The 25,061-nt window shown below is 34.7% G+C and overlaps 1 protein-coding gene across 12 annotated transcripts in view; it reads right to left on the reverse strand.

Moving 5' to 3' along the window:
- Positions 1 to 25,061, reverse strand: part of MEF2C (myocyte enhancer factor 2C) — a 134,664-nt gene that overhangs the window by 92,477 nt on the left and 17,126 nt on the right. The window contains exon 1 of one of the 12 annotated variants that reach the window (XM_085042495.1): positions 5,701 to 5,721. The exons of the other annotated variants lie outside the window; for them this stretch is intronic. The gene's annotated coding sequence lies outside the window, so the exon portion shown is untranslated. Of the gene's footprint in view, positions 1 to 5,700; positions 5,722 to 25,061 lie in introns of those variants that run through there. 12 annotated transcript variants of the gene reach the window in all.

Here is a 25,061-nt window from a genome sequence, read left to right on the forward strand (position 1 = left end):
ATATGCTATAAACATGTGCATTGTAGACCCATGGCCAGCACTGTGATCCTGGCTATTCAAATGCACAACTCTGAGTGAAACTGTACCGCAGCCAGTCCCGTTATTTCATATCAACACTGCTGAACATGAAATCTGAATGCTGCCTGCAACTGTAATTCATATATAGGGAAAGATTTAAAATAACACAGATGCATGGGAGGTAAAGCCTGTTGCTTTTAGCCAGAACTCTGACTATGATGCCTAATCTGAACAACAATCTTTACTCCTTTTATTTTGCATAGCAATATATTAAGTACTGAAACAGTGCACAAATAAGCTGTTATTTTTTTCACAAAGTATCATGCATTTTTCTTTCTGCTATCATTTAGTATGTTATGTGGCAACCAGTAAACTCTGAAGCAACTTGAATAGTAAGTTTTTCATATGTGTGTGCATATGTGAGCATGTGTATCCTTGTCTTAATATGGTGTAGCAAAAGGAAGTGTTTCCTCTTTTCTGTTTGAAAGAGATCCAAAAACCCCAAGGTTTTGAAACCCAGTAGTCTGACTGGACATTAGTCAATGTATTTTTAAAAACGCTTAACTCCTATTCAATAATACGTGGTTAAAAACAGGGGCAAATTTTACTTGCTGCTAACACAGAGTAATATAAAGGCAATGGTATTCTCTGGAAGCGAAAAGTGAGGATTTTTCTCCTTTAAAGTCCTTCAATGATTCAGATCCTGTTTTTAATGCTGTTTCCATTAATGTTACAGGCTGGTGTTTGTGTCATCAGCACAAAGTTAATTCTCTTATACCAGAATTTATTCTTTTGTTACAGAAGTATGTGGTGACTACAAAGCTAGGGATTCACAACCTCTGAATTGGCAAAGACTTTTGAATATGCTAAAACTTAATTTGCTGAGATGTGAAAAGGCAAACCTGGGTGTTTAAAGCTACTCATGAGACCAAGACTGTCTCAAAACGATCAAAAGCACTGATATTTCTGACCCATTTACATGGGGCAAAAATGGATCTTCTTAACATTCCTCACTCACTATGTTACATTATGATGGAAAAGTAATCATTATGAATCACTGCCCCCTTTAATACAACACTGTGAATAATATTAAGGTTATGCTGCCTTTTTTTTTTCCTCAGGAGTGTGTTCATTGATTCCCAAGCAATCAGTAACATTTTTGATTAAGATCTCAGAAATAGCTGGAAATCCCAAGGCTTCTCTACTACTGAAAATTCACGACTTTGACTGTCCCCAACTAATGGCAGTAAACTATGCAGCCTCAAGCAAAAGAGATCAATTTCAGCTTTGCAGTGAACAGACAAAAAGACTGGACAAAATACATTTCATATCTACTAAATTATTATGTCTGTAACAGAAAATTCACTTTTTGCCCTAGAGGCAGTTTGAGATGAGAGATAATATTCAAGGTGCAAAACAAGCAGTACTTCACAAATGACACAATATAGAAGAGTCAGATGAGAACTGTATATTTTATCTGATGCTTTTTTAGAACAAAACCTGGTTTTGGATAAAACAGATTCAAGTTTAGTATGTCTTCCTGATAATAAATCTGCTTTAAAAAACTGCTGCTAACAGTAAGAGCAGAATAATTAAAACAAGCTTGTAATTGATGGAAATACTGTGTTAGAGTGATTTCGTAGGTTGCAAACCTGAATTTCCTCTCTTTGTAGGTAATACAAAGATAATTTTAAAATTAGATCATGCATAAATGACCAGTAAGTATCAGTGCACTGCTATAAAACAATTTTTTTTCCAAGAAAATGTATCAAATTGTAGTTTACTTTTCACAATATCTCTAGATAAGAAATTTCCAGCATTTTTTTTTTACATCAGATATAACAAATTATGCATGGCAAAATACCATAAGTACGTTCATCCTGCTATCAATCCATGTTGTTCTGCGAAAGTGAAAACTATCTGAGTCAGTAATGGCTTCTACTAAATGGAAATGTCGACAGCATGCCATAACCTAATTCAAGATATTTTTACAAGTATTTAAAAATTTGGAATTTAAAGCTTGCAAACAGTGTTCATGAAAACAATATCCCACTTTCTCATTGCTTCTGTGCATATGGAATTCTGTTGGGATCTTTCCATAGATTTTTATAAGCTGTGACTTTGGAAAAAAATTGACAATACTGTATTAAATGCCCAAGACCACTTCAGTATCACGGCTGCAGACTCTAAATGGCCTTAACCCACACATCTCTATGGCATTATCCCATTTAAATAAAATAAAAATGTGCTGATGCTTCTCAGTCTCTCCAGTAAGTCCACTGGTTGGCTCTGGAGAGGAGAGATGAGTTTCCATAATGTGGAAGACTCTAGATCCTCACAGATTACTACAGTGTTATACAGTAACAAAGCTTCAAAATAAAAGCACAAAACTTTCAAATATTCATCATCATCATCATCATCATCATCATCATCTTACTCTTTGTGAACCATGTTGGTACAAAGGTTCTGCTCCTGTTATTTAGAGATGAACACTCAGGAATCAAAGGCTCCATTCTGCAATTTTGCAGGAAAAAACAATAAAATACTTTGAGTATATTCAAGAATAAATTAAGAACTTTAACAACCACAGCTTTTGCTGTCAAAATTTCTAAATTAGTGGGAACTTTGGGATCAAATTACTGGGATACTTTGGATCATTTAATGTAATTTTAATTGTCCGACACTTTCCCAAACCAGCTCATGGACTTACTTTCCAACACCAACACCCTGAGACAAGAACTAGCAGATTTATTTCCCATGTTAGAAGACCTTGTTGCTCAGTTGTCATTTCTTTTCTTGGCTACAACAGATGGAAGTAATCTCTTGCTGGGTTACAAGTTTAGTGTGGTTTTGGGACTGTTTTTTCAGGTCGAAATCTTTATTTTTGTATTTTTTGTTGTTATCCGTTATCCTTTAAGATTAGATTCCCAGATAATTTGTTCCAGTTCCCAGAACAGTTTCTTCAGATGAGATCTTCAGGTGTGTTAGGAAGTCCATAGCTCCTGATAAAACCGCTTGCAGAGATAAATAGAGCTTACAGTGAATGTACATGAGGTTGTTTCTGGAAACCCCACTGCTACATGATTCTCTAGCACTGACTAGACATCCACATGAAGCTGCAGCATGAATTCAGTTGCGTACAGACTGATAGTTGTCAGTCTTAACTGTACAACACCTTGTCTGCTAAAAAACATGGAGACATGACATTTGCATTCTTTTGCAAATCTGGTTAAGCCGCTGCATCATTCATTTCCCTTCACCAGTCAAAAATAACACTAATCAAGATGTATGGTGTCATGTCCACGGTAGACTGGTTTTAGACAGATTTAAGTATAAGGTATTAATATCACAGCTCACTCCTCTCAGCCTGGCTTATCTGATAAAAAGCAGAAGACCAACAAGAACAGAGAGTCTGATGCTACCTGAAACAGACTGTAAGGATTCCTTCAAAATTAAGCAGGCTTTACACCTGCCACAGGCAAAGCATATTCTGCATCAAGACAGATATGCATACAGGAGAGTAGTAATATTTACCTGTTTCCTCAACTTTAAGTCAGAGTCATGCTCTGCTGCTGTGTAAGAGGGTGAGATTAGATGTTCATCTTTTTAAGACTTGTCACCCTCAATCAAAGTGGTGTCAAATACTCTTACCCTCTATGGTCTGTGCTCACCCTGATTAACGAAAAAGACGCTTCCCTGAGTCACTACAGTTAAACCGGCATGTGCTGTGATCCTGTTGATTCTCACAAGCTAATCAGGGTCAGTCTGGGTCAGATTTATGTATTGCAAATCCTTTAGGACATGGACAATATCTCCCTATAAACTCCTATGATACAAAGAATAACAGGTTAAATAATGGGCCTTCCATCATAAGACTCCAAACCTGTGCAGCTAACAAAGACATTTCAACCAATGATGTTTTGAAGGCACTATGCTAACAGAAAAGCCTGTGTTACTAATGAATTGCAACCAAGATCCTGATCACTGAGAATGTTAAAGATACCAATTAATTCTGTAGCAATTTTCATACGCCAAACACCTGGCCAGATTTCATCTTGGATCATTGCTCTGCCTTAAAAATTATAATACAGCTGGAGAAGACACTCCTTGCTTTTTGATTTAGAGAGATTTTACAATGTTTTGTCCTGTTTGAAATGTTAGCACTTCACCATGACTCTTCTTTCAGTCAGGTGAACTAGTGATGTTGTTTGGTCATATTTTGCCTGAAGTAAGTTGTGTAGATGCCTGTTTCATATGCAATTAGAGAGCTTTTTTATTAATAGGAATGCCAACTTATCTGAAGGGAGCAAAGCTTTTCTTTCTTACTTTTCCAGAAAAGTAGCACAGAAAAAAATGCCTGTAAGAACTTACTTTCAAATTAATGAAGATTAATGAAGACATGAACTTTTTGCATCCACCTTCCCCGACAATGAAATTAATATCTACATTCAGGTAGAACTGATTGTAACATGGAGTTTTTGGAAATACCAGTTTATAAATGACTACAACAATGCCACAAAAGAAAACAATGGACTAAACCTAAAGGAATGACACTACTTCATTCTTGAGCATTGTCTGAATAAACCTAGAATTGTCTTTCCAAGGCTGAGTCTCTGTTCAGTTTTGCCAAATACCAACACTGACTTTGAGTAGATTGTTTAAAGTTTGCTACTGTATGTACTTCTTAAGACTGAAATTATAGTCTGTAATTAACCAAATTAGTCTCGCATTTTCCAAGGTACAGGTGGCAGAATTCACTCATATAAAATAATTCATCATTACATTTTAGATTCTGGTTTGCTGTCAAATCTGTGTGAGAATGTAGTGATAAATTTTCTTATATTTTTATGGGGTTTTCTCCCTGAATTTTAGCCATCTTTCAAAAGAAATGTGTGAAGTTTTCTACTTGACAGGGTAAAAATCATTTTGGAATACAGTAAGATCTAAAATTACGTGAACATAGGGTATATTTTTAGCCTGGTCCCACTGAAAGAAAAGCAACTTGTGAAAAATATGGTACAACATGCTCAACACATTAAGATCATTAGAAAGTAGCTACATATATTTTAGTCCATATCTGTTGTGAGATTGATTTTTTGTAAGGACTATAAACTTGAATCCTTTGTGAAATTCACAATGAATATTAACTTAAACTGTCACATTGGTTTTGACTACTGCTGGACTTTTTACACTTTACTGCAGAAAGCAGGCTTAGTATCACAGCTGTAGAGTTTGTTGCTGTATAGTAGGATTACATGTCATGCACATTATGAAACCAGAAAGTGTGAAGGGTAAATATATGCATTGCATAGAAATGGTGGCACATATCAACAGTGCTGTGCACCTGTTGCAATGCGCAATGACTTCTTTTAATTCTTCCATGTTCATGGAATAATGATTGGTAATAAATAATTTAGTTCTACGTATTTTTTATCTTCTGTCAGCTAGAAAATAATGAAAAAAATCCTTGTTTGCATTTTAGGAGTGATTGTGTAGTCTTTGTAACCAAAAATCTGATAATACTGTAGTATAATATTTTACTCTTGCTGTCTTCAGTAAGTCTAAGATTTTTAAAGATTTGCTGTAGCACAGTGCTTCAGGAAATACATTCTTCCACTGGAGCTCATTTTTAATCTCTTGCTGCTTATCAGTTATTGGACCTGAGATTATGAAACAGGTTACCTTGTTTGTATTACAGCTTAAAGTCTCCATTCTGACTTTATGCCTCCATGCAGTGTATCTTATTTCCCTTTTGCTGTCTTAAAAGATGAATACATTAGCTACATAAAATGAAAGGGAAAAGGAAAACACTTTGAAAATGTGTAATAATGTTCCAACTTCTGTATATATTTTAAGAAAAACTGGAGTTTAAATTAACATTATATATGATGTCCTGAAGAGATGAAGCTTCCATTAGAATCAAACACATAGAAACTTAAGCAATCAAACAGTTCTGATTTATTCTGTCATCTGACTTCTGGTGTCTTCCATCTTAGTATCTGAATTCACGGCAATGCACATGGCAGCACTTCTTTTATCCTGCCTTCTCTATTTGTAGTCGTGCTTTTCCTTTGATAAAGTGGAAAAGTTCATCATTTTACCTCTTATGACAATAGTCTAAAAATATGTCCCTTCTGCCACGTTGTTAATTCTAATGCAATATTCCAGCTTTAGGTCACTAAGCAACACAATCTGAACACGTCAAAATTAATGACAGAAAAAGACTTCAGAAGTAGCCTTCACTTATGGACTACATAAAATCCCAGGGTACTACAATAAGGACTGAGATACAACGAGAAATAGAGAATTTCAAGTCCCGGGCAGCTGCTTATTCAAATACATTTGTTCAAGATAAGAAGAAAAAAGCAAATCTGCATTCCTTAGTTAAATGAATGGCTTTTTTGTGTCTAGTATATTAGAGAAATTGTTAAAGAACAGTTCATCCTCTCATAAAGATTACTTGTGCAATGCTGCCAAGGTCAGGGTCAGCCTGGGTTATCAGCCATGGACTGGTAAGTACCAGACAAGCAAGATAAGCTGCCTTTTTCTCCTTTCTGTACTGTCTAACAGTCAGTTTCTAATTCCATGCTGAAAAACAGGTAATCAAGTAACAGTTTCCCTCAAATTTGAGATGAATGCTGCATTCTGACACACTTCTTTCTCAATTGCAAAAATTTATATATATGTAGGGCATAAATCCTAGAAGAAAATTATGTAAGTATCCAAACAATAGGGAAAAATAATACAAAATATTGCCATTCTTTAAGGATAATTTTAAGTCCTCTCAGTGTGAATATTTTTCTAACATTAAGTTGCAACCAGTACTGAAACACATTATCTATTATTGAATGTAGTTTTTTTATGTTTTTTATTTTCAACAGTGTTTTTGGAAACACTGAAACAGAAGAATGTAATGTTTAGAAATTATCTGCAAAATGCACTGTATATATTTCTGAGGAATTGATCAATATTCTTACTGTGAGCATCAAGTAAAACATGACTAAGAACAAGTAGTATGTTAATGTGAGTTATTCAATCCCTGAACTGTAACAGAGCTATTTTTTGTACTTTGAATAAAAATAGATTAACATATCTCTTTTACCGTTTTGTATCTGGGGAGAATAAATCACAAAGCAAAAGAATGCATGGTATTCCATGATGCCACAATATAATTTGCTCATAGGAACCACTGCTATTAAAAACACCGCATTCTGCTGGAATTGTGGTTCAAGACTTAATGATTAAGTTACCCTGAAGACTATACAGCAATGAGGATTTGTAAATTTCCATCTTAATAATATGTAATACTTTTGGATTGTTTAAATAATTATTGGGGCTAAAAGGTTGCTTGCTATTGCCATTGACCATAATCCATTGAAAGACTATTAAAAATAACAGGACAAAAAAAACCATGTTAAAAAAGTCATCAATTTGCTAATCGTACAGAACAAGGATTTTGCACTGAAGTAAAATTTAGAGAGATGTAAATATAATGAAGTTCGGGTATGCATGTCAGCTTCCTCCGCTTCCTTTTGTTTTTTTTCCCTGAAAATAACTAATTTATAAAATTTTATGTAAGAAGAAGAAACCACCCACCAACAACTTTTTTTTCCCCCCAGTTCAGATTAGCTTTCACTTTGTAATAATACTGTGTAGAAAACATTCTAAATTCTGATAATTTAAATCAGATGATTTAAGTAACTTACACACATAAGATAGTGTAAAATTCAAAGGATTTAAAACAATTTAAGAGGACACCATCACATCAAACAGTTAGGTGAGGTCTTAATAGGGCAGCATTTTACTTGATGAAAATAATTGTGACATTCATACAAAATCCAAAAATAGTAAACTTGAACAAATGCTTACTTAAGTCTTTGCAGTACTATGGCTTGTAGCCCCAAACGCACAAGCATGAATGTATATGCCTAATTTGAAACACTTGAATAGTTTCCTGAAGGCTTCAGAACTCTTCTTGTACTTAAGGTTAATTACATATATAATGGTTAATATGAATTAAATCACAGATGAATAAGATCACAGATGATGTTACTGTATCCCGATGAGTTAAGCAAGCCAATGAGAATCTGAAATCAGATTATCAGTACCTTAGAGAGGAAAAAGCGAATCCTTCATGCAGTTCATAAACCTTTGATGGATTCAAGTTTGGTGCACCTAAATACGGCACTGTATTCAGATGAAAGGGGGTACTATCGGTGCATGGAACAGTATTTAGGCAACTTGGTAAAAAGTGTCCCAACCAATTCCACGATTTAATTCAGGTGCAGTTAACTGACTGAAAATTTAGACATGGAACTGAAGAAAATAGTCCTATGTGTTGCACAAAATAGTTCATGAATACACAAAGTGCAGAATCTATCTGACCTAACTGAAGCCATTAATATTTTGGCATCTAGTCTAAGTTTCTTCAAACAGCCTTATTACTTTATCATCAATGAAGAAAATTAGACACCATACAAACATAGCTCTAAGTATCTGACCATAATTACAGGGACAATAACAGAAGTAACAAGACAGACAGCAAGACAAGCAGAAAAGAGGATTCCTTTCCCTCTACAGCTTTGTACAGTTGAAGCCTAGTGACTTGCAATGCATAATAGGAAACAGAAAGGGATAATTCCTTCTAAAGAAGAGGAATAAAGATCCAAACACAATTAAGAAAAATACATTAAATGTAAAACCAGCCTGTATATTATTAAGTAAGCAATTATACTGACATACTGTGAATGTAAACACAAAAAAGCTCATGCTCTTGTCATGAAACATGAAACACCATTAAGAAGTCACTATCCATAACTACATCTCTAGTATGCTTAGGTTACTCTACAAATAAGGAAACAAAAAAATTTGAAAGAACAACTCCACAAAGACTTACTGACAGAAACTGGAATAAATATGGTCTTAATATGAATTACACTGAACAATGATAAAAGAGAAAAAATAAGTAGCCAAGAATGTACATATAATTTTAATATTTTCTGATAAGGATATATGGTTCAAGACAGATTTCCTGGGGGAGTTCCTTAACTGAAGGCCTATCACGGCAAAGGACATAACTTGCCAACCTAAGATGTGATGCTGAGATTCCTAAAATGTGCTGTGGGGGTGGTGATACCTGTCAAGATGATATTTGTGGAGGAGTTTTTGAAAATAGCCAGGATCTAAACCATTAAGGGTTTCAAAACTAAGACAGCAAACTTTAAAATCAAACAGCTACTTCATAGCAGACAAAGTAAATGAGTGAAGGTACAACGGGGATGATCGTACTTGCTCAAGAAAGGACAGGACTGTGTCACTGCATTCAGAACAGGCTGCAAGTGACAGAGCTGAGCTGCTGAAAACCTTTTTAGGAGGGAATTACAATAATCCTCTCCATCAAAAGGGCATGTGCTGCTGCTGTGAGGGCATCACAGGACAAGTAAGGGCACTGTCTGCATCAAGCACACCACTAAACAGACATTTATTTTTCAATCTCATTCACTGCGGAAATCTCCACAGAGGAGAGGGGAATGAACTGGACATGAAATTTTTACTACAATTTCCTACTGCACTCAAATCCCACAAATCAGACTGTAGCGACATGTAAAAAGAGAGAGCAATCTCCTAAAGAAAACAAATATACTCTGGTAAGATTTGTGCTTTTTCTGTGGCCAAGGCAGAGGTAGCTGACGCTCCTGACTATGTGAAAAGAAGAGCTACATTTGTGGAATCCCTTGTGTGAGACACACACACCTCCTTATCATTCAAACTGGGACAGAGTCTTTGATATTTAACATTCCTACAATACCCACTGTGAGTACTTATTTCATGACATGATTTTGGTGTCTGCCAAACTAACCTTGAATGTCAGCACCGCTTTGCAGAAGCATAAAATATTTTATCATTAATCTGATAGCCTGCACCACAAAATAGTTGGCTTGTCCCAGAATCCCAAAATACATAGGGTTGGAAGGGACATCTGGAGATCATGTAGTTCAACTCCCTCATGCAAGCAAGAGAATTAGCACTTGGAATATAAAATACTTGATTTCCCCATGCTTTGGGCAAACTAAGATTTTCTTGCATTTGCACATGTTGAATTGGCCTGTAAACTGAAAAATATATTGTAAGGAACAGCACACAAAACCTTCTTGTGTTTGTAAATCATGACAAAACTCCAATATGCATATAATGGAAATGTCGGGGGATTTGGTTCATCACACTGAATTAAGGTAAAAAAAAAAGATTACATACATTTTTAAAACATTTTTGAAACAGTTACATTTTGAAAGCATATCAGATTACTCACATAACCCATAAATTAAAAGTATTAAAAACTGAGCACTTATCAGCTCCCAATGAATAGTAAGTAACTTTCTTAAAAGAGAAAACTTATGTGATAGATACAGTTTACGAAACTTCTGGTAGCATGATTATTAAAAGTAACAGCTTGTACCCCTGTAGCCTGACCGAATTTGAAAGAAAGTTCATAATGGAGTGGGGGAATTAGCTGATGAACTTCTGTCAACTATAGCAGTAGCCTTCATGAATAATTCAATATCTGCCCATCTCCTCTAAGGCTCAACAGACTAACAGCTGCAGCTCTCAAATGACAAGTGTTATTTTTTTGGAAGCTTCTGAAAATAGTACACCGATTATAAAATAATGTATATAATAAAATTTTCTCTCCCCCCTTTTCACTTATGACTTAATGACACAGCTGAAGTTTTACAGCAAAAGTAGGAATTTTCAAATGGAATTTTTGGAGTTATGCAGCAGGTCTACAGTAAAAGATGGGAAAAGAATTCAGGTATTCCATTAAAAATTTGGTCCTTTACCTTAACACAACCACACAGTTCACTCAGATCACTGTGTCCCCAAAGCCTCATTTAGATCAGCTTTTTACATGTACAAGATACAAATTTACACTTTCATAACATGTACCTTTGTTGTGGCTTCATGCCAATGGGAAGAAACTTCATGGTATGAGATTTTAGTATCTAATGTTTTCTGTAATGTGATGAGAGAAAATTTTGCGCTTAAGGATGCCAGAAAATAGAACATAGTTGGTGAATACTCTGATGTAGAAAAGAGTTTCTCTTGTGCTAGCAAGACTTTGGTAGCTTAAGGAGAAGAAGCTGAAGGAGATAACACACGTTTAATTGTGCAAACAACAGCATGTACCACTAGTCTAGTTTAGGGAGAGAAACGGCTTTCATAGAATGTCTTCTCACACATCAACAATTCAGAATAGAAACTGTATGAATCTGCTTATATACATATATCTATATATATATTTTTTTTTTAAATTACACAAGGTAGGTAAAGAAACCAAAACCAGGCAAACTCTACTCACTCAGAAAAATACCTTCCACTGTCAGCAGGTGCTGTTGCTTAAAGGAAGAGATGTCTCAGATAAGTTTGTTTAAACAAGTTGACTATTTTTCAGTTTTGTGAAAAGATTATTCAGTGTTATTATGTAACAGTGGATATTTAAAGAAGGAAAATATTAATATAATGCTGAAATACCTACAGTTTCCTGATTTACTGAGAAGCTGCTGCGTGCAGCAGTTCTGAAAGAAAGCTGTAGTGGACAAAATCTTTTTGATGATACAAACTTGCTACTTTGTCTTGTTTTTTGTAATACATGAATTATATTTTAGTATAAAATAATATATATTATTTAAAAATATATAATATTTCTGTCCATGATCCAGCTTCTGCTTGTAAGAAGTGTGCTCTATGCACAAAAGATGAAAAACTCCTTGCCTTGCATGTCCTAGATAGATAAACACGATAAAAATTAAGAAGATATTGAGGATTTGAAAGTGATTGTGTTGCCAAGAGACTACATGTTTCTTAAACATCTGCTTCACCTTCTTGTAATACACTGCTTCTCTTCTCAGCTCCAGAAATGCCCTGGCTCTTCTTCAACACGAATGTTGAAGGATGTCATGTCAGGATATTTCAGTGCTTGAATTGCCCTGTGGGTCTGGTATAGGCCTGACTTTAACTGGGATACAAATTGTTTAGCTGAGTATTTGAATAAGAGCTTTCTTGGCTTAAATTTTTTTCAGAGTTGGAGTTCTATGTCTTACTGCTGACTTGACATAGAAACATAAAGAATGTAGAGTTATAAAATGGATTTCAATTCAAATTGCTATTTCTGAAAAAATACTGAAGAGAGAGGTTTCATTCTATCACAACAAATGTATATTTTCTACACAATAGAATCTACACAATCAGAAAGATATAATATATATTATGTTTTCACCTGCTTACATTTCATATTTTCACACTCAAGTTTTCAAACAATCGAAAGCGGAATTATAAGACCTTGAGAAAAGTAACGAATCTATCAGTCCATTCTTGTTCTTAAGTTTTTTAGATAACAGAAAAACTGGAACAGTTATGGAGATAGTATATTTGAAAACTTAATGACACTGCCAATTTAAAAAAAATATTAATGCGGTATTATATAGCTTTGTCAATTAAGCTCAACTTAAGATAATTTGGAAGTGTTACCACCAAAGGGCTATTTGTCCTCCATCATATTAACAGTCAACATGATTAAATTTTCTGCATAATTAAAAAAGGTAGACTCAAAATTACACTATTTTCTTCAAAATAATAAACTAAGTAGCAATGCACTGCCAGTATTTTTGCCAAGGACAAATTGTAAGAGAAGCAGAAAGCTATAACAGAATTGACCAAATAATTGATTACTGATATTTTTTGTGTGTTGAATATTGTGATGGGATTCAAAATTAATAATCTCTTAGGCATCTCTGGCACTGCATAGATGCACAAAACTTCTGAGATTTAAGGAGGTGGAGCGCGACTGTACACCACAGCAAAATCTGTGTGCTATGTAAAAGTCAGTGGTCAGCTCTGTCTCCATACAGACCGTCCCTTTCTCTCATGGACTGTGGATAAGTATAATTTCTTCTTGAGTAATGTGTTTGGCCTGCATCCGGGGGCAAACAGATTAAAAAAAGTATATGTGTATTTTTATAAAGAAAAAAAAATTCCCCATACAAACAGTCCTTTCACCAGGAGCAGTGTTAGCCCAAGCTATCATTACTGGTGAAGAACCGTGCTATATGAAAAATACATTTTTGATGCCAGCTCATATCACAAAAATAGGTTGTTTCTCCTCATGAAAAGTCCACATCTGGGCTGACACAAGGAAAAGACCTGCTTCATCCAGCTAGAGAAGGAGATTCTCCCACTGGAAACATGCTACTAGCAAGGCACTGGAAAATATTTTCAAGGGAAAAAGCCCCAACTGTTCTACTTTGTGAACAGCAAGAAAATGTAATCTTATAATATTAATTTTATCATACTTTTCCAGTGCACAATCATATCTACAACTGACTCCTCTAATGATATCTTCAAGTTATTCATGCTACTTTGGTGTAGCAAAAATTTATGCTTTTAACACTTTATTTATGTATTTAACACTTTATGTCGAAGATGAAAATGTACAGGATTTACGGACCTATTCTATATATTAGTTTATCTGAAGATACACAGATATTTGCCTACTATAATTTAAGTATCAATATTTGTTCCTGAAACATTACTGGGAGACAGAAAATACTAATCCCTATTCAATAGTGATGAAAATAAATGGAATACAAAGCTAAGTGGTCTATCTCATATTAACTAAAATTCCCAGCACCTACGAAAATGCAGCTCTCAGCCTATTGTTTTTCTGCTAATCATTTGACCAGTCTTCTCATGTTGCTTATTTGTTTGTTTTTTCATGGGATGTTATCAACTATGTAAAATGAAGAAAAAAGTGAAGCATCCTCTTGAATTCATAACTTCTTATTTATAGAGTATCTACAGCTAAGATCAGAATAGAAGTCTGAAACAGACTCTGAAACTGCTCAGTGTACAGAATAGAGTTCTATATAGTAAGTCTTCAGGTTTGACATTTTTAATCTAATTTGTCCAGTATGGGTGTATATAAATTTCATCTTTTTTACCATATCAGATTCTAAGTATGATCATAAAATACCAGGCAAATTGTTTTGAGATTCTGGTAGATCTAAATGAGCTGAAGTTCACTTTTATAGTCTTTTCTTTTCTTTTTTTCTGTTAATTCCTAAGGTAGAGCTATCCATTAATGTGTATTTGCATAGCATCATGCACAACAAGCCCTAATCTCTGTCACAGCATCATAATAAGTGATAAGATTAAGGTTTCGAGGTTTTATTCTGTAGGCAATTAAGTAAAAAATTTCATTTTTTGATTTGTTTCTACTCAGCCTTTTAGTGACTAGAACTTTGCATGAGAAGGAACACGTATCCCCTTACACAAAATCCTCTTGTATAATTCACATATATTCAGGATACATAAGACCCCACAACTTTGGATGATCAGGATTATTTACAGATTGGAAAATTTGCCTTTATATTATAAAATTTGAAAGAAACACTATAATATTTTCTAAAATACTTGGGGATACTACATGTATTCCAGAATGGACAGAATTACTGCCACCACTTGAAACTGAGGTCTGTCAACCTTTTGTGGTGATTTCTATATACATGTCATTGGCAAATTTGTATTTCACAAAGCTGGAATTAAAAAAGAGAGCTAAGATATTAAACAAATACCCTGTTTAACCAAGTGCAAAGTAGCCTGGATAAAACCCTCTGACTGAACAATATGTAAAAAAATTTTAAAAGAATGAATTTATTCTTGGTTCCTTAGCAAAGAGAATCCTGTATAAGTGACTATAGCAGCATATTCTGCTACAATTTTTTCATAAACTGAGCCCTGTCAATGACAGCAAAACAGATTGTGTGCATCTGCTGGGAATGAGCCAGATGACAGTGGAAGAAACACACATGGATACCTTGGCACAACTACTAAAGAAGAAAAATGGACAGAAAGAAGTAGAAAGTTCTAAACTTTAATTTAAATGGATCCCTAGCAAAAGTGAAGTTATCTAAGAGTCTGTTGCTTTGCTTTAGACTGTAACTCTCTAAAAGTCACTCCATATTTATAGTCTACATTGCCTTGTTTACTCCCTATGGTACTCATATGGACACCATTACCATAGTGTCTGGGTCCCACAGAATTTGCCTCAGGGAAATACCATCACATTCTACAGACAGGGAATTGATGCATGAGCAAAGCAAAATCCTCACAGTCATCTAAAAGGGGTTCTGGAAGAAAGAGTTAAATCCACATTGCCTAAATCCAGGCTGCCATCAATGCTGCTAGAATATCCTATGCTCTCAGACAAAAATAGCATTATACCTAAAATTGATATTAAGCAAATAACCTGCCAGTACTTTAGCATTACAGAACTAGGGTGTCTGACAAGATGAATTAGCGCAAATGGTGATTGAGTCAGCTTTGCCATTCCTCCTTGCATTCTCTGAAGTTTCACTCTTGAATATGAGAACCCAGGATGGTTCTAAAAGGGATCAGTGAGTTACAGTTGTCAGTAGAGAAATGCCACCACAAATAGTGGTAACTGTGTATTTTCATACAAAAGGACAGCCTGATCTTCGCTAATAGCTAAAAGCATTCTCCAGCTATTGACTCATTATGGGACCAGAATTGCATGCTTATTCTCAGGAAGGAATTCAGGAATTCTGCTGAGTCTGTAAAATCTTTTATTTCAGCTGTAAAGTAATTCACATTGTTTCCCTTTTTGTTAACTGAAGATCGACCAAGTACTTGAAGGTAGACCAAATAAGCACGGATGCTCACTCCTTCCTTCCTTCCTGCCTGCCTGCCTGCCTGCCTTCCTACCTGCCTGCCTTCCTGCCTGCCTTCCTGCTTTCCTGCTGGGCGGCCAGCCTGTTGGCCTGTTGGCCTCTCATCCTTTTTTAAAAGAAAATGGTTTTCCAAGGACATACAAACACTTCTGAATTTTACTCTGTTGTTTTACACACTGTTTTTTCATATACATCAGGAATAAGATGGGAATATCAGCAGAGTAAAAATTTATACAGCACCTAATGGTCTGAGCACCTCAAGTAACCCGGAGCACCTCTCATGAGGCTAGCAGTCTCAGCCCATATGTATTCCATACACAGTGATTTTTTGGTATTCTGACAGTACTTCAGAATCACACTAGAGAAATGGAATGATTTGTACTTTATAAAACTCATACAGATCATTGCGTAATACAATTAACATCTAGCAGACAGAAGCTGAGGTATACTCTCCCAAACTGAGAACAGCTCTAGAACAGCATAAAATGTACCTTCACATTCCATCTCATTTCAGGATGTGTGAATGGCAAGCACACATGTACAGACTTAACCCCCAGAGGGACTTAGAAAACTGCTTAAGTCTGCTTATAATGCTCTTGATCAAAGAAGTGGTAGATCTTTATACATTCTTCCCAGGAGGGTCTGGAAGAGAAGGAGATCTTCTTTTGAAATGTTCTACTCAAATGGTACCTTTGTTTCTAATGAGTCTGGAAAAAGAGTTAGAGCTCAACTGAGAAAAAGAGGTGGATGTTAATTAACAGCATGAATTCTGTATATAAAGCAGTTTTTAGTAGGTCATCAAGTCAGTGAAGTTATGCAAGAATACATGAGCAAAGGACATAGTGTCATCTATTTACTTACATCTTAAAGACTCTTAAATAAATATATTATTGTATATGGATGTAAGTTGTCTTCATATTTTTGAAATCAGGACTTCCAAATTATAGTAAAAGAAAAGGAAAAGGCAGCATATCTTTACAACTTATGAGCTGCTTCAAGCTCTTGGATAAATACTAGTCAAGACAGAATATCAGCACAACTTTTTAACCAGAGAACCGGAGTTGTTATTCTTCTTCATTAATTCAAGCATCATAATGTGGTCAGGAAATTAGTTTTGGACTCACACCTACATATTTAACAGGCACATTAACTATGCAAGAAACTGGCTGAAGAGGCATGCATGCTAGGCCACAAGGTCTTTCCTAAAGGACCACCCAAGCTCTGCTGAAGATCAGAGAGAACGTGCAAAAAATGGCTATTTTTGAACTATTTGTTCTCATACAGATTTATTAAATGCTCCTAGGTAGACTGAGAGATTTATCACACACTGAAGCTGTACTTCCTGTCTCAGCCAACCCATAATCAATCCATTACTCACTTTTAGCATGTCCTCATAGTCAAACACCTCTTCATGATTCTAACTCCTATCCTAGATTCAGAGCTTCATTAGGCATTGTATGTCTCTGTTCAAAAGCAAACTCAAATGAAAGAATGAGGTCTCTAAAAATTATAAAAGGCTGTCACAGATGTATTTATCATCCGATTCTATGTATGTAGATGAATGCACTTGCAAATGTAAAGATAAAATAAAAATAATTTTTTCTTATACATTGCATTTCATAAAGTAAAATCAAACTTTTCAGACAATCCAATAGCAAAGATGGCATGCAATTGGTTGCTTAAACTAGTTTAAAGCTACATTGAAGACTAGAAACTAAGAAAAGCTTGCATTTTTTTAGTAAGAGAGATAAAAGAGAACAAGAGACTAACTCAATGGGTAAGGAATTATGGCATTCCAGCAAAACATGATGCAATTACAGTCCTCCATTTGATGATTGTTTCATTACCTATATAAAAATGTAGTGGCCTCACATCTGGAAACTGAGAATAGCTTTCCCTCAGAATATTCCATAATCAATGGAAGAGAGAATTTACCATTAACTGCTCTATATTAAGGGTAGGAAGTCTTTCCAATCAGGTTTCTCAATTCCTGAATTTCTGTTATAGAAATTAAACTAGTGTTTATACAAAATTTATAGATTTAATCTGGAGATGTGGATTCCAGTAGACAGCAGGACACAGCAAAATGAAACCTAAATTCTGCTTTTAGGTGTTGCCCTAAGTCCTTTCTAATTTTGTGAATACACCCCAGCACAAATTTTAGGTTTTAGTAAAGCTGATAATTTCATCTGAGGCTTTGCATAACAGACTTGCACCAGAAACAAGTGTGCAGTTCCAGTTAAAATTTACATTTAGGGGTTCTGAGTTCCTTTCCTTATACTGTATGTGTTAGACTGTTCAGCTTCTGTGCTTCACTAGCAATTTTTTTTACCTTGCATCTGTTTCCTCAAATAAAGTTCATGTATCTCTTGGGAGATGATAATTATTGAATTGTACAATAAGGTTTAACATATATTTTTTAATCCTCCCATTATTTTCAAGTTTTGGAATTCATATTGAAGGATTGTCCTCCCTGGTCTTCCTGGAAATTATAACTGATAGGCTGCATGTGGTGCTGGCAATTATTACATTCAAGAAAGCTGTTAAAAATTTGAAGCACATTTTGGAAATGAATGTGCCGTTTGTTCAATTTTTCAGTAGAAAACCCATATTTTGGAAATGAATGTGCCGAATGTTTGTTGCTTCAAAAATTTGAAGCACATTTTGGAAATGAATGTGCCGTTTGTTCAATTTTTCAGTAGAAAACCCATATTTTAGTTTTAGATATCTAGTTTAGATCGTAATATATTCAAAATGGTCTTTGTGAACAGACACAGGAGTGGGTATTGGTTTAACTATTCTGCATATAAGAATAGGATTTAGACCGAAATATGAAAATAGAATGCTGATGATTCTTTCACAAATTATCAACAGCAGAATCTCGCAAAACTGTACGTCTTTAGATTCCTTGTGATTTAAAGAGGCCTTTTTGATATATCTACATTGTATTCTGAATTTATATCTATCAAACATGGAAGCTGTATTTCTAGGATGGTGTTTAATTCACAGAACAATGATCTTCTGATCCATTAGTGGAACAGCTTCCTCTTTCTGATCACATCTGGAAAACAGTAAAGCAAAAGGAACAAACAAATGCTTTCTTCACGACAATCCTTAAAATTACTTTTTATCAGAAACCTGTAGAAATGTTACTCAGTGTGCTGTTGAAGTAATCAAAGAAATGATGGTCTCATGACAGGTTTTCTTGTAACCGTATACATAAAAGTGTGGCAGAACAGAGTGCTACTGTTTTACAGTAGTGATTTTTAGAGACTTGTAACAGAAAGCAGCTCCAGAAAATCACCATTTGTCCAGATACATGACAAGTACTGCTCCTAAAACCAGACTAGAATGTCTTGCTTTTTTTTGTCATGCCTCTTTGCAGCATCAGATATTGCTTCATACCATTATTTAGTGACAAAAGTTAAATAAAAAACACACCCTGCCTCCATTGAGATATCCTTGTGCTCTCAGTTGTGTATATTAAAACATGATTAGAAACATGGAGAAAACATCCTAATAACATTAAAAATGTGATGCAAAAATAATAATTTTCCTATTGCTTGCTTTGTATCTGTCAGAAGCATTTGCGTTATGCTGGTCACCAATGTATTACCCTTGCTGCAATTTTTAAAAGTATGAAATTCCAGAAAATATAGCACCCAGTAAGGATGCTTTCTAGATTACTGTTTTGCAGATTATCACTGAATGTAATACTAAGCCTGTGACAATATCTTCTGGAAGCATAACTGAACTAAATGCAAGGTTCTGGATGAGGATTTAAGTACTGGAACATACATTGAAAATAGATTCTCATTTTGCTTTGTCAATAACAATTTTTGGAAAACCCACAAGTATATTAGTCCAATTTTCAACTTGTATGTCAGCATTACAGAACATGTAGAAGAAAATTCTTCTGTTTCTATCCTATGCATAATCTTTTTTACTGCAACATCAACAATAAAATAGAAACACAAGATCCTATTGTTTTCCCTCTGAAAATATGCAGATTTCTACCTATCAAGGACACAGGCATAATTATAGGCAGTTCTGCTTTAATTAGGTAGCTTGCTAATAATTTAATCTTGTTTTAAGAGTAAACTGGAAAACTATTTTCCAATTAATACCCATTTTAAATGTAAATTTCCAATTGCTCACTACACATCATATAAATAAGAGTACTAGTAACCCAAGAAGACCGGGTTATATTTTTTCAAATGTGTCTACTCAAGAACATGAATGAAAATTGGTTTAGTTTTAAATGACCATATCAGTTCGTAGGGTCATACCAACATTTATGGTCATATTTATAATTTCTGAAATTTGTCTATGTGGCTTTTGGATGAAGTTATACATTTTGTGTGCCAGTGCACACATGCATTCCTGGCTCAGTATTCTGAAATAAAAAATATGTCAAGAAAAAGTTTAGGATGTATGCAGATTCACACTTATTTCATAGATTGCACTGGGGTTGTAATATGGCTTTTTTCTCATTCTTCTGGGATATCAATTCCTTGTCTCCATGTTATAAACATAAACAAGATGAAAGTAAAACTGATTTCTCTAATATTCTGTGGGCAGAACAGGTCATCAAATACCATTCCAAAGACCAGTTCCTTACAGCTAGACAACATATTTTAACCATCATTAAGACCACTGTCCTATGTCTGCAACAATTAATGATTATTCACAGTGAGATGAATTATATACACTTCAATAGGAATTTTTAATGAAAAAATACTGCCACATTAAGGTTTTGAGTTCAACTATCATGTATTGTCCATTCTCCTCCATTTGTATCCCATCTTACCAAATAGACTATAGCCACATTCTTCTTAACTGTCCTTAAAACCCTCCTTTTATGGTGTTCTCCCACTTATACTCAGTATCGGCAGAAACGCATTCAGGACACAGAGGGACAGACATAAAGCAGCCCTGCGGCTAAGTCTAGAAAACATACCATCTCCTGCTGGTTTCACAGAATATCCCCAGACTGTATTAATATTTTTTTATAGTAGTTGCCTAGGCATTCCCATGGAATATGGCAATCAGAGGGGGGTTGTCGGCAGTAAAAGTCTAAGGCTAAAATGCCAGGCTCAAGGGGACACGTGGGCCAGCATCACAGGATGGTCACTGAACCATAGTGTCCTGTTACTTCTCTACAATATTCTGCCTCACTTGTCACCATCTTTTGGGACAACTTTTCCACCTAACTCCAATGAAATTATTTAAAATTGTATTCACTGAGAAGTCTATATTGAATTTTTAAAGGAGAATTTCTGCAGTCTAGCTTCTTACATGGTGAAGATGGCCTGAAGCATAATTTCTTTAATGATCCAACAATATCTAAACTGCCTGGTTAAAATAACGCACAGTTATTTCAAATATAATGTCATATCAAAGCATATTTGTCACTGGGGAATAATTTATTCAAAATCACATAAATAGCACATGCTACTAAATTACTTGTTTTTTTATATTACTAAAATTAGAGTTCCACAGGGACAATATGGACTGTGTGGACTTGTGCAGATGTGTTTTATAAACAATTTCACAATCCCCCCTTCTTGCCCTTTGTACACACTTTGCTAACAGCTATTGATTGACAACTTAAAAGTAAATAGTGAAATTTAACAGCATGGATTCCACAAGTGGCATGCATCCTGTATCTATAAAAGCAAACATAAATAATATTGTTTCTAATCTTGCGATTACAGCATGAGAAATAAATGATGGTAATATTTAAGGTGAATTCCTGCACTGGTATTTGGTTAATAATTTTTATTATAAAACTTCATTTAATTAATTATACAGTTGAAGAAATAAGAGTAAGAGAAGACCTGTTAGATTTGAATCTAAGTTTCATATCATCTTCATAACCTGGGAAAAGGAGGCAGAGGAGCTTTATGCCATCTGTTCAATTCTGTCCTTAATCTGTGGGCTGCCTTATGGTTAACTTAAACGAAGGCAGCAGATACTGACTGACTTTCCAGGACCAGCTGCACTGGGCATGATCTCTGGAGCTCTCTTCACTCAAACTCTTGCAGGCTTTCAATAATGCGGAAGGTGCCAGAAGGCAGAAATAAGTACAACTACACTGCTGGAGCAGGTGACTGCTAAAACACCTGTTCAGGGGATTACAAATGGGGTGCAGTCCATCAAACCTCACTGGTGTGATTATTGAATCCATATTGTGCCAGGGTATTCCATGAGATATTAAAATAATTCTCAATTTGTCCAGAACTTGTTCTAAGCAAGTCAGACAACACACTTGTAGGCTTTCCTATGAAGTATTTCTGCAACCTAAATGTATTTAGTTGTTTAAAAAAAAAAAAAAAAAAGAAAAATGCCGGGTGGAGTTTTGTTTGGCAGTATTTCAGACTACCAGTCCTACACTTGAAATGACTCAAAGATTGTTTTTCACTATTCTTCCCTCTATGTTTCCTCCAAATTTGCTTTCTCTTCACAATGGAAGTTGCAAAATAACTATATCAGAAAATTCTATCAAAAGCATGTTAGCTTTCCTGGCAGAGTAACAGGTGCCATTTGCATACTTTGAAACACTTTCAAGATGCGAAGAAGTTTAAAGGCTAGGTTTCTATGTGATGTTTCTTGGGTTAAATAAATGAATGATCTCAAAAAGGTCTCTGCGCTTTAAAACTACTGAGAGAAAAATGTTATATTAATAGGGCTGATGGCAAAACACAATCCTAAAATCTGCATTTTTTTAAATATTCTAAATTCAAATACTAATTCCCATGACTGAGATCTGCATATATAGATTTAACTCTCTGCAATTCAATTACACAATTTTTCTCTTAGCAGACCCCTAAATTTACCATACTTGCATTGAGAAAAAAAAAATTATTACCCATATAAACTGTTAAATTTTGATTTTTTAATTGCAAACTGACTTTATTTCTCTTCAAACCTTCCCGAATAGAACAAGTACCAAGGAATACCACTGCTTTTCTTGAAAGTCTTAGAATAACAGGCTTTATATCCAATTCAATTTTCATTAAATTGATCTCATACTTTACATAAAAGTGTGGTATTAAATCGTGCAAGAGTATGCTCAGTCTTGGCTGCTTCTTTATCATTATAAGAGCATACCTGACAGATCCAATATATGGCTGAGGCCCATAGGCTTTGTTTTGTCACACTGATGCTAGATAACTTTTTGAAAATTGCACTCTTCCATAAAATAAAAGGTAAAATATTCTACTGTTGTATGATAGAGCTGAATGCAGTTTTTTGAGGCATTTAGGAGTTAAATGGTCAGACTGCACTTGTAAGAAAAGGGCACTGTCTCTACCACTTCAAGCTCCATCTCAATATTTTATGCACATGAATTCTTTTTCCAGAAGTACTGATCATCCATATATACAATTAAAAGAGTAAGGTGCACATTTTGTGAATTTGAAAACTGTCTTAATACGCTTTTCTTGCTTTTACAGCAGTAAAATAATGAGGAACAGCTATGAAATATTAGAACTATTCTTTGAGGGCTGTAGTGAGCGAGCATGTCTCAGACCAGTGTTTTTCTTATTTGGCCATGAGGTCCCTTAGAATATATCAAAGATTTCTATAACTCCATTTATTGCCCATTTTGACAGGTTTACTCTTCAAAGCGTTACACTAGCAAATTTTTAAAATTCCCATTTGAGCCTAATAATACATTGTTGAGAAGTTTGTTTAATGCACATAGGAAACAAAAGGAGAAAAAGAAAACCTACTTTATATACCTTAAACTTTTCAAAACACAGCTAGGCAAAGGTAGAATGAAAGAAAATAAAAATGCACCTTCAGTATCCATTAACATGAGACATCTGAATTTATATGAGTTTCCTGTCTGATTATAATAACATATACAAAATTAAATACATAAATATTAATTTTATGTACCACATAAGATGAAGACAATGAAAGAACAATGTTTACATTTATGTTTGACTCATTAGTGTTTTATTATGTGAAACACTAGGAGGCATCAGTTGGGTAAAAAAAGGAGTTCTTTTGAGAAATGGTAAGAAATTAGCATAGAATTTATCAGCTTTCTACTTTCATACTTCTAAATCTTAAAGGCTGTATATTATAACTAAATTATGCAAATAGGCAAAACTCTCTATTCTCACTGATAAACAACATATATAACCACATATGGACAGCACTTAATTTCTTGACTATTTTCAAACCAGACTGCATACATGCAACACAAAGAATAGTTTTACAACACATTACATTTTAAAAAAGAATAAAGTAAGATGGTTTACTTTTTCTTCAATACTATAATTTTCTGATAAATCTGCAAAGCCCTGATGTGTTTTATGCGTTCGCCTCTGCTTGTAAGATCTTAATAGGGTTAGTGCAGTGAATTTAGTTTAGTCCTACGAACTTTTTAGAGCCTAGGCACTTTTTAAGTGCTAGGCACTTTTAAGAACTTTTAGCTGTGATTACAGGGTATTATCTAGACAAATATATTTTTTAAAAAATCCCAGAATGAGAATCTACTACATTTTAATTGTATTTACCAAAACTGGTGTATTAAACAGTTTTCATAAAATTTGTGTAACAGTGCTACAAGTGGCTGTACCCTTCACTACAAAGTCAGAAAAAAACAGTAATGTCAAAATTGAGTTTTCCATGTTTCAAATTGCATATAACAATGACTAAGCAACATAGTTATACTTGTCTCATAAAATAATCACTTGAAATGAAGTGTGCCTTGCTATGCTGCAGCAATCAGCTTTTATCTCTGCCCAATAAAAATGACATGTGAACTGCCTAATCCTTCTTTTGTAAGGCACATAAGACTTTGTTGTCACTGTTGGTTTTGTGAATCGCCCCTATAAGCTGGTCTGATTTCCTAAAGATGACAGATCCCAGTGAATAGCCAAGCTCTACTGCACTACAATCAATGAGACAGTAACATTAAAGAAGTGGAGGACTGAAGACACTAGCTTTTAATCACCTGTCCACATGCAACACTGATCATCAGTTCTAAGAAAATGACCTTAAAGCTGGTCAGATGACTCAAATAATTACTTCTAAAAATAATTTTAAAAATTAATTTTTCAGTTTTTCACTTGCACTATCAGTGTTTGCTGACTAAAGTTCTTCTCAAACCATTTTGCTTCTGAAACAGGATGCAAAATCGTATTTTCATCCTTTTCAAATACCAGAATTCCAACTCTGCAGTTAAGCATGAAGTTTTCTAGCTTTTGGAATTACATACGCTTTTAAAATTTTTTAATCTAAGTCACTACAGAGCTTAAATGGGGATATAGCAAAATCTCTCTG

Source organism: Lichenostomus cassidix, chromosome Z (genome assembly GCF_008360975.1).
Source record: "Lichenostomus cassidix isolate B80296 chromosome Z, HeHo_3.0, whole genome shotgun sequence".
Taxonomy (NCBI): domain Eukaryota; kingdom Metazoa; phylum Chordata; class Aves; order Passeriformes; family Meliphagidae; genus Lichenostomus; species Lichenostomus cassidix.